The sequence below is a fragment of the Coccidioides posadasii genome, chromosome 2 (assembly GCF_018416015.2).
Source record: "Coccidioides posadasii str. Silveira chromosome 2, complete sequence".
In the NCBI taxonomy this organism is placed as follows: domain Eukaryota; kingdom Fungi; phylum Ascomycota; class Eurotiomycetes; order Onygenales; family Onygenaceae; genus Coccidioides; species Coccidioides posadasii.
Window position 1 is genome coordinate 5,194,425 of NC_089408.1, and position 12,158 is coordinate 5,206,582.

Below are 12,158 nucleotides of genomic sequence, written 5' to 3' on the forward strand. Positions count from 1 at the left end.
AAGCTTTGCTGTTGTTATATCTCTACAAGATATTTAATTTATTGTGTTTTGTTTGCAAGGTCAAGTTTTTGCTTGCTCTTTTGGAAAGTTTCTTTTATTTGCCTGCAAGAAGAAGTTTTTGCTTGCTTTTTTAAGAAGTTTCTCTTTCTTTATTATTTGCATGTCTTCACTTTTTCTGAATTTTTTGAGAGAGATTTAAAGACTGATTTTTGTTTCCTGAAGCTTCTACTTTATTTTATATTTAAGTTTGATTCTTTTTGCAGATTCAACACTTCTTCTTGATCTTTATTTTACTATTCTGATAGTTACAACTCTTTTTGGATTACTGATATTCTTCAAAATGACTGGATGAAGCAACTTGCCTTTTCGCCCGGCGCGGGTGGCTCAATGGCAACAGCACCACCCGGCTCAGGCTGCCCTCCCCCAGGGGCGGGGGTTCGAATCCCCCTACGGGCACCATTAATGCTTTTTTGCCCGCCAAAGAGGGCAATAAAATTTGGATAATTTTGGCTCTATTCTTAACTAAAAGCCAGGGGCCTCTAGGGGCTGCCTTTAACTAGGGAATAGATTTAAAAACCACCCGACTGGCTGGAACCCTTGCTGCTCCACTGCATGTGAGGTGAAGAGCATGCTTGGCCACTAGCTGCATGCTTGGTTAGTGGCTGGCAGGGGGAGCTAGCTAGACAGGGCACCTTGGGCCTATCTTGGCTCTCTAGGACTGTGTGTATAGGTCTAGGCCTCTGCTTAGTGATAACTTACAGCTAAGTCTTAGATACAGCATGAGGACACAATAGGCTATAGACTATAGGCTATAGAATAGATGGTTAGTTCCAGGGGGTGACAGGGCCTCCTGGGCCAAGACTGCAACAGCCAATTGATAGGCTGGGATGCTGAGATTGGTAGCTGGAAGCCTGGGGCTTGGGGGGTTCCAGGTGAGCAGCAGCCCCTAGCTAGAGAAGCAGAACCTGCTAGGAGGCCTGACAGGACAGATGCAGCAGTCAGTTGCTATAGGCATTGTATATAGTAGCTTAAGGTGCAAAGCCCTTCCTAGAAGGGGCTACAAGATAATACTAGATTTTCATAGAACCTAGGCAAACATCTTGAAGTCTCTAATGCAGAACTAATTGCTATAGATAAAGCATTTAAATTAGCAAGTTCTATCTCTCAATCTCAACCAAGATCAATATCAGATATCTAGGTGTTTTCTGATAGTCAAGCTGCTATTCAGAGACTCTTGAATCAAGATCTTAATTCTGGCTTATATTATCTAAAGTCTATAAGAAAAACTGCTAAGTATATTAAAAATCAGCAAATTAATATACATCTCCATTGGGTTCCTGCACATGTAAATATACATGAAAATGAAGAAGCTGATCTAGCAGCAAAGAGAGCTACAGAATTAAATCAAGTTTGTTCAGAGAGATATGTATCTCTTACTTATGTTAAGAGACAAATTAAAGAACAAGCAATGATAAAGTGGTATGAAGATCTTTTTAATAGAGAAAAGTCTACAAATCACTACTCTCAATTCAAGATAAAACCCAGATAGAAAGCTTCCACACTTTTTATATCTAAAAAGATATGGTCAACTATTTGTTAATTGAAGCTGGGTTATGGATATTTTAGATCTTATCTAGTAAGATTATCTGATTACTCTTCTAACTTATGCTCTTTCTGCAATTGTGTTGAAAACCCAAAGCATTTACTATTGGACTGCTTAGCTTATCAAACTGAAAGAAGAAAAATTCAACAAGAAGTTGATATTTCTCAACTATCTTTAAATTTTATTTTTGAAACTGAATTAGGTCTAAAATAGCTAGTTTCATTTCTAAAATATACTAGAATAGCTACTACAAAGTGGTTTTCCCAAATTTGCTAACTTTGTTTCTTTTGTTTGTATGACACTGCTACAAGAACTTTGAATTTTCTTGAAATTGATATTATATACTATCTGTTATTTGACTTTTGTGGAGAAAGAATATCTCACATTGCCTTGAAATACTTTAATTTCCCTTTTTTTCAGTTTCTATAATGTATATTAATTAAATCCTAACAGATTAGCTACTAGGTAGTCTTCATAGTCACTGACTGCATAAGACTATAATGAATAATAATAATAATAATAATAATAATAACTTGCCTTCTCTGGCATCTGCACCTGAAAACCAAGACCTGGTTGTTACCAGAGACAGTGGAGTTAACTTGAATGGTTATTTCTTCAATAATCTAACAGTAGCTATGGAATATATTGATAACCAAGCTCTGCATTGTTGATATAATCTACAAGTTGAGCTGATGAATGTACTTATGCAAGTGACTGACATAGTCACTGACTTAGTGGCCTATTTTTATTAATATGTTGAAAGATCTAAAGCTTAGTAACATATTATACACATCAATTTTAAAGCTGACTTTCATGATGCTTGAAAGATTACCCTGGATGTCAAACAACATCATATTAATATGCAAAAGATCAAGAATAGACTTGTTGCTACATGAGGTATAGACAAAATTAATGCCATATAGCTAAAAGTAGAAAGTCTGGAGACTGCACAAAAGCTTTGTCATACTCTAAATATCTATAAGAATTAGAATAAGTTTGTCAATAATATTAATAGTATAGTACTCTGAAGACTAGATGCTACAGAAGCTGGACATTGCTGAAGCTTAGCTATATTATCAGATAATTATACTACAGCTGATAAAGAAGTTAATTATACTTGCAAACTTTCTTCAAGAGATACTTTATACTGATGAGAACTTACTATTGGGAACTATAGTCTTCTACAGTTATTATCTCTTTCACAGTCATCTAGCTCCCAATATTCAATTCAGGATATTGTTAAGAGTCCTTTCACTGCAAGCAGCCCCTGAGATCTACTAAAAAAACTACAGTCATCAAGATCATCAAGAGATGTTTTAATAAGTGGAATGTCAATACTGCATAGCTGCAATATATCAGAAGTCTCTATATATAGTACAATGTTGATTAGATTGTGTGGATTGGAAACTAGCTAATTACAGATGTCATTTAAATTCACTAGTGTGCTGGCTAATTCACTCAGCTAATCAGAAGCTCCAAAGCACTATAGTAAAAGAATTACAGCTATGTCAGCACACCAAACCCTTCAAGACCTAGATAATAAAGATGAGTTTATTATTTCTCCTGAAAGTGATGAGAAAATACTCCAATATAAACAAGAAGAATCTGTCATGATAGTATGCTCTGGTACTTGCTGTTGCTGTGGTTTTGAACAGCAGCTTCTTTAAAAAATAAAGGGTACTAAAATGCATTTGGAGTTGGAGTTTATTTGCATTCTGAAGCAGTTAAGAAAGGCCTTTAGTGATAAAAAAGCTGATATTTATCTATGCTATGACCATGCAAAACTAATAGCTTCAAAACTTGGTTTAAGCACACTTAATAGAGAGGAGCTTCTCAACTGTTTGGCTTACATTCATAGAAATTGTTGCAACATTGACTCAGTCAAGACTGATGACAGCACTTATCTCTGGTTCTGTTTGGCAAATAGACCAGCCAGAGCTGAAGATGCTTTAGGCATTTACAAATTCAAACATCAGCTGATTATCTCTCTGGTTGCAAAGATGAAGATCTTTAACTTTAACTGATATGTTGAAGCAGGGTATGATAGAATGCCTCATCAAGGTAGATGAGTTGGTTGATGTGGTGAGAGTGCAAGAAAGGTGAAAAGTCACAACATAGTAAGAGTATGGTCAAGTAGTAAGTGTAGAGATAGGTATATCCTAACAAACACCTAAGCTCATAAGAAGTAATAGTACTAAAGAGCCCTGTACTGACACAGGCAGCTCTAATAAGAAACAGTAGCAAGTTTCATGAACAAGAAATCTTCATATTCTCTAACTAATAACTGAACTGGTAATAAAGAATAAGTGTATTAAAAAGAGCAATAGAGTGTGAAGATTATAAGCAAGATGCAAGAGCTATAGATAGTTTATATAGCTTAGAGATAGTAGCTTTAAGATGGTTTATGCCTCAGACCAGAACAATCTTTATTCTAATAAGATACCAGAATCTCTACTACATTTTCTTCTAGCTTAGAGTGTTGGCATCCCCTGACAACAAACAACATATAAAATAAAATAAAACTAATTTAGTAAAATAAGAGAATAATAAATAGTAATGAGTAGTCTGGTAAGGAAAAACATAGAATATAAGAATAAAGAGTGTGGTAGTAGCAATCTCTAATAGTGATCATCATGATTCTTTTCTTTCACCAAGTTTTCAGAAGAAGGAGAAGGCTAAACTGACACTGGGTTAATATTATTGTGCATGCAATGTCAATAGAATTTATTACTAAAAGCTTTCTTTTTAATTTAGTAAGTCTTGATAATAGCATCTAGAGCAATTCATGTAGTCTTTAGATACTAGTTATTTATAAAGTCTTAAGTTTTTTTATTATCAGAGCTAAAGAGAATATTCAGTTCCTTAATTATTATAGAGTTGTTCCACCTAATTTATTTTATCAAGGCATCCAATATAGCTCCTAAGTCTTGTAATTGAATAGTGGTAGGGAATCAATATGAAACTGATGCATAATAATTTAAATAGCTGGAGAGTAATAATGGCCCTGGAACTAGATCTCTATATGCAGTAGAGAGCTGTGACCATATACCAGCTTTATTGACTTCTAGATGTACATGGTTCTCTTGAATCACCACATATCAAAGTAGCATAATATGCTGGACCTTTTTGCATGAACCATGGACTTCATGAAGTAGCAGAGAGCTTGAAATTTAAATATCACCAGGCTTGCAAATAACATCAGTCCATCTAATATTAAATCTTCTTTCATCATCTTTGATATATATTGTATTCTTAATACAGTGAATATAGCTATTAGTGAATAATTCTTATTCTTTAACTAGTTCCCACTATTTCTCTAAATAGTTATGCATTTCTGGCAAGATTTCTGTGTAGTTGCTGAACTCTTCTGCAATTAAGATCAAGAATTCTTGTATTATATTAACACCCCTTCCAGTAGTAATAGCATCTGAAACATTGATATTGATATGGTGAAACCTAGTTTTATTCTCTGGCTTAGCACACTTGATGTAGTATAGATAGGAGATTAATTTCCAAGCATAGTCAGATCTTGTCAGCATGTATTATAGATAGTATACAGAGTTCTGATGCATAAGTTGTTGGCTGATACTGTAATACATTGTTCTCAACTATCTGTAATTATTGTAATCTTCTATCAGTTACTAATAATGGTAGTACATATTATATTTGCTGTTGATGTGGGTGAGAACTATAGTGATAGTGTCTTGTAATTTATTGTTCCACCAGCATATTAGCTAGGGAATAACAACAGACTCTGTTGTTTCTCACTTCTGATGAAGATTGCTGGTGGTGAGCTTGTTAACTTTAGTTATTTGTATGTATTGATTAAAGTTAAAGATGCCAGGTGGCTCACTGGTAAAATGAGCTGCAGGTGCACTCTAGGGTGCGGGGTTCAAATCCTTCAACTGGCACACTTTTTTACCCACCAAAGTTGTAGTGTAAAAGGCAACCCATGTATGCTTATAGCTCTACTAAGCTACTTACTATCTTTTACCTAATGATAACTGATGATTGGGTAGAGATAGTGGGTCCACCTAGTATCTGGTGAAGCTAAAATGATGTGAGTGGGTAGGCTCCACTGCACTACTAAAAGCTACTCCACCTTGTGATCCAATAATAACTAATAATTGGGTGACTAAGTGGGGTGCCAATTCAGGGGAATGCATTTGAAAACCACCCGACAAGGGCACCCCTAGTTATCTCTTGAGATAGTGTAGTGGGGATTCCGGTACCTCATTAGGACAAAGGTTGTTCCGGTCCGAGGCGCAAACCACCCCAAAGCTACTATCCTTGAGCTATATAAACCACCTGTAGCCCCTGCATCTTGCTTATTACCTTCACGCACCATTGCTCTTTTCTACACACTCGTTCCTTACTACCAGTTCGGCTATTAGTTAGAGAATATGAAGATTTCTTGTTCATGAAATGTGCTACTGTTCCTCATTAGAGCTGCCTGTGTTAGTACAGGGCTCTTTAGTACTATTACTCCTTGCAAGCTTAGGCGTCTGTTAGAACATATCTATCTCTACACTTACTACTTGACCATACCCTTACTATGTGGTGATTTTTCACCTTTCTTGTGCTCTCACCATATCAACCAACTCGCCTACTTTGACGAGGCATCCCATCGTACCCCGCTCCAATAGTCAACTATCTCTTGAGATAATTGGTTAGTCATTAATGGCGAGACCGCGACAGCTAATTGGTAGGCTGGGATGCTGAGGTTAGCAACTGGAAGACAGGGTTTAGTAGCTAGTAGACTAGCTAGCTTCTAGAACTAGTTACTAGATCAGTAGGCTGGGCAGTAGTGGCTTAACTAGAATCAGAATGGTTAATGCTGGCTTGAGAGGACAGTTCGCGGTGGTTGGTTATTATAGGCGCATGTATAATAGCTTAAAGTGTATCCCCCTGCGTTTGCATTCCCTACAGGCCTGGTTGACCCCTGGATGAGCCTTAGGGACTCCAGGGGTAGGGTGGCTGTAGGGCCAGGGGTATTATTTTCCTTTAAAATTAATATTATACTCTATCTGCTATTTGACTTTTGTGGAGAAAGAACATCTTATATTGCCTTGAAATACTTTGAATTTTTTTCTTTATTCAGTTTCTACAATGTATACTAAGTAAATCTTAACAGAGAAGCTATTAGGTAGTCTTTATAGTCACTGACTGCATAAGACTATAATGAATAATAATAATAATAATAATAATAATAATAAAGTTAAAGATCTTCATTTTTATGACCAGAGGAATAATTAGCTGATGTTTGAATTTATAAATGTCTAAAGCATCTTCAGCTCTAGCTAGTCTATTTATCAAATAAAACCAGAGGTAGATGCTGTCATCAGTCTTGACTGAGCCAATGTTGTGATAATTTCTATAGATATAAGCCAAACAGTTGAGAAGCTCCTCTCTATTAAGTGTGTGAGTCTGTAAACCAAGTTTTGAAGCCATTAGTTTTGCATAGTCATAGTATAGGTAGATATCAGCTTTCTTATTACTAAAGACATTTTCTAATTGCTTCAGAATGCAAATAAGCTCCAACTTCAAATGCATTTTAGTACCCTTTATCTTTTAGAGAAGCTGCTGTTCAAAACCACAGCAACAGCAAGTACCAGAGCATACTATCATGACAGATTCTTCTTATTTATGTTGGAGTATTTCCTCATCACTTTCAGGAGAAATAATAAACTCATCTTTGTTATCTAGGTCTTGAAGAGTTTGGTGTGCTGACATAGCTGTGATCCTTTCACTGCAGTGCTTCAGAGCTTCTGATTGATTCATTTGATTCACCAGTGCACTGGTCAATCTGATTAGACTTAGTGTGCTTTTGGATTCACTAACACTGGAATTATGTTTCTCCTTATCTCTGTAATCATCAACACCAGCAATGCTGTCAACACTCCCAACTTCTCTATTCTTTTCAACCTCCTGACCTTCAACTTTCTCATCATTAATTCTTATACTTATTGTCTTCATCACATCTTCTTCATCCTTCTCAGGTCTTGTATCTACAGGTACCTGCCCGATTAAATACCTATTAAATCATTTAAATGATTGCTGTTTGATTTATCAGTCACATATCTCATATTGCTTGAGTTTGGCTTAAAGTCTTTGAAAACTAAATGATGTGTTTGTTTCTCATTATAAATTTCACAGTTCACTCCACTGTCTTTCAAGGTGTTGCACCTCCAACAGGCAGCAAATTGCCAAGGTCTTTCAAGAATAAGTTGCTGATTCTCTTTCTCAAATATAAGAAAAGAGATATGTGTAATAATATCTCCAATTTGAACAGGTACTTTGTCACAAAATGTGTAAAAAAAAGTGACTTCTCCTGTTTGAATAACCATAATCACTTACAGCTTATTTTTTATTAACAGATTCAATATTTCAGTGTACTTCTGAGATAACAAATTGATTTCTGAATCAGTATTGATCAACATCATTAATTCTTGTTGATTTATAGTAACTGGTGTATATAATAAACACATTCCATATGCTATTTTAGATTTTGGCACCATGGGCTTTGATGTAAGTTAACCAGAATTGATTTTTAGCTCAGGCTGGACTGGTTCAGAGACTCTAATTTTTGCATGGCCTTTTGTTATGAAACTTGTGGCACGGCAGCCAGAGACACAGGATGATTGGATAAAACCTGACAAAGCAGAGTCACAGACTGTTGTGGAGAAACCTTAGAACAGGAAGTCACATGATCAGCAATAGGACTGATAAGCTGACTAATTGCACCAAGCACAATAGAACTGATTGGAGGACATAGCAAGCATACTGTGATAGAACAGATAGAACAGCTTAGCAGGACTATTACCAGAAAGTATTATATATATAAGGACACTTATTATTAGAGATCTGATGGACTTGTTTATTATGATCAATCTTCTTATCTATCTTACAGATATCTTTGAATCAGATACTTTTATACCTTAATTACTTTCTATATTACTGAAGTCTTGTGATACTGTACAATTATATCTGATCCTGCTACTCTTGAGAAGACACAATAGTCTTGTTCTAACTCTGATATATCTGTACAGAAACTCTTTATTATTAGAGCAAGGCTGCCTACTCAATTAGAGTATTATTGAATTATTGATCACTATCTTCAATCTGTTGTTACTCTCTTTAAGCTCTTTGATACTCTCAAGACCCCAAAGAACTCAGAGAGGTTCCCCATCAGAAACAGTCACACACAACATATTAATCATCTCTGACTTAGGAGAGAATATATCTGAGATCTTAGAGATTATGTATAAAGAAAGAACTTTCTGTATCATATTAAGCATAAAGATACAACTTTCACTCTATATCAAGATCTAATAAAGTATAGAAATCATGTCTGCATTCAAAACACCAACTGTCAACACTCAAGATCTTATAAATAGAATCTTGCAGCTCAAACAGATTACCAAGAAACTTGAAAAGCAGAACCACAAATTAAAAGATTATAACAAGCAGCTTGAGACTCAGATCATGATCATCTCATTCATCAGATAACAAAAAAAGAAACATAAAGTCAAAGTCAATCCATCAGAACTCTTTAAGAGTGAATGAGAAAAACTATAAGCTTTCTTAAGATAACTGCACATCTACATGAATATGAAAGACAAAGAACTCAGTAACAATAAGAACAAGATAATGATGGCAGTATCATATCTTTGTGAAGCAGTATTTGATTGATTTGATGCCTATCTACAGAATTATTACAAAAAAAACAAAGTTGATCAGAATAATAATATACTTAAGATCATTAACAGTTATAACATCTTTATTTAGACATTGAAAACCACTTTTGGAGAAGTCAAGAAACAAAATACAGCAGTCCAACAGTTACATCATATACAATAAAAGACATTATCACAAGACTATATCATGAGATTCCAGCAAGTCTGTGTCAATACTGATTGAGATAATGAAGCCTTAGTCAACACTTTCTACCAAGAACTATTTGATGAGATCAAAAATGAAATAGTGTGATTGAAGAAATAACTACACACTCTGATTAAGATAATTAAAGTGACAGTCAGGATTAGAAATCAACTTTACAAACAAAAGATGGAAAAGCAAGAAAAAGTATCATGAAAGTGATCCAGTTTATTGAATCATATTGAAAATCAAGGCCAGAGCAAAAACATACAACTGAATTCTTACAGACATACATCCATGAAGCTGGACACAACAAAAGTTAACATGCTTGATAAGAAAGAAAAAGAGTAGAGAAAGAAAGAGAAATTATACTTCTATTATACTAAGCTCAGATATCAAGCAAGATAATGCAGAGCAAAGAAAACAGATTAAAGAGACAGAAAATTCAGAGCAATCTCAAAAGAAAATAAAGAAGACTCTGAGATTAAATAATATCTCTAAGTGATAACTCAGAAAGAGCTAACTGAAGAGGAACTTCAATAACAGTTCAGAAAGATATTCAAAGAACAAGTTATAAAAGCTTATCTGAAGCTATCCCAGCAGCTGGAAAATGAACTGAAATGCTGAAATCAGCTGGACAATAAAAAATAAAAATTATATAAAGAATTATGTGTGAAAATGAGAAGCAAATCAAGTAATGATTAAGAAATTTGACCACTTGACTGCAAATACCACTACAGAAAGAAAATAGATAAAATTCAGAACTCAAAGCACAAGAAACATGCTCAGTACCTAATCTATAAATGTTTATGTGAGCTTCACCAGAAACAACAAGAAAAGTTCAAATGATGGACATGAATTATGGAAGACTTCATGTATCACAGAGACTACAGTTGTGATATTAAAGATTGCTAGCATTGCAGATGCAATACTGAGAAAGAAGAATGAAAAATGCCAGACCTACAGAATATCTCATTCACAGAACACTCAAATTATGCCAGAATTTATTAAAGCTTTTGCTACAACAATAATTGCTCTATTCACAGAGATGGAAAGAATGGCAGATATTGCTTATAATCACCAAAGAAGTTATGAGTAACTCAGAAACAAGACTATAATAGTAACAAAAAATATTGGTCAAGCAAAGAACAAACAACCACACCAAAGCTGAAGAAAGAGCTAAGTTGGGAAGTACTAGAATTTGAGAAATATGAAGAAGATGTCTTGAAGAAACTTAGTCTTATAGAAAGTATGACATCTGAAGAGACAAAATACTTAATGATAAGAATATTATAAATTTAAGACAATCAATTGCACTGGACCACATGCAAAGAAGAAAACAGATTACTAGTGATAATAATATGTGGACAGTACTGAAATGAAAAACAGAAAGAGATAAAAAAACTGAATCACTCATACCACAATAAATTCAAGTACAAATGTCAATGCAAATTTCACAAAGACAAAAGATTTTGGAAAATGATAAGATTCCTGCATGATTTAGAAGAATGTGAAAACTGTACAGAATATAAAGACAACAAGTATATATAAAAAATACACAAGAAATGGTGTACTAATAGAAACAATTGCAAAATACATAAACAGATACTCAAGATAACTCTTGTTAATTTGGAAAACAAGTGAGCTGTTATGAATAAGAGTCTGTAAGCAGTATGAATAGGTAAGTAAAATTATTAGTCAGTAATAGATAAATCTGTCACCTCAGAGTTACAGCAATCTTACTTGAATCAAAGCATACAATAATTTTAGTGAACTCAGAAGCAACTGAACTATTTATTAACAGAAGATTCATTAAGCAAGCTGGCATTATGCAGTGAATAAAGAAATATCCCTACTAGTTATCAGAACTGGGAGAAGAAACTCTTAATAGAGTTGAAGAAGAAACATACCTTACCAGAATAAGAATAGAACAACACCATAAGAAAGTACATTTTAAAGTGATAAATCTAGAGGACTATAATACAGTTTTGAGATACCCTTGATTGAAACAACATAATTTAGAAATTAACTGATGAGAAGAAAAGATTAGACTGACAAACTGTGAATGCTCTCTTAAATCAGTACACTATAATCAGAAACCCATACTCAGAAACAACTTAGGTAAGACACTAGCTGTAATAGGTCAGATTAACAGAAAGATATCATATAGAGAACAATTAATCAATACAGAAGAAATTCATGGAAATTCAACTCATGATAATAAAGCAGATCAAGCTATAAAGAACTCTAATGACTTAAAGCAGCTGCAAGTACAAAAGAACAACTAGAATGAAAGAATCAAGAAAGTTCTACTAGAAGAATTCTGAGAATACATTGATGTATTCAGAGAAAGAGATCAGAGCAACAGCTTACTGAAGTATGAACTCTGAAACCACAAGATAAAACTACAAGAAGAAAAACAATCAGCAAAATTGCTAATATACAGGTTGAATAAGAAAGAATCAGCTAAAGTAAAGAAATATATCAAGAATAATCTTAAGAAGAATTACATCAGAGAGTTAATATTACTGGCAGAATATCTAATACTGTTTGCACCAAAGAAGAACAGAACCTTATAACTATATGTGGATTACAGATAGTTGAACAGCATTACAGTCAAGAACTGCTACTCAATACCACTAATTAAAGAAGTGCAAGACAGATTGAGAGAAGTAAT

General features: G+C 34.3%; 1 non-coding gene across 1 annotated transcript; it reads left to right on the forward strand.

Annotated features, from left to right (window-relative positions):
• Positions 1–373: 373 nt before the first annotated feature.
• D8B26_004138 lies at positions 374–456 on the forward strand. The gene has a single exon. It is a non-coding gene; the product is annotated as a tRNA-Leu (tRNA).
• Positions 457–12,158: the final 11,702 nt, after the last annotated feature.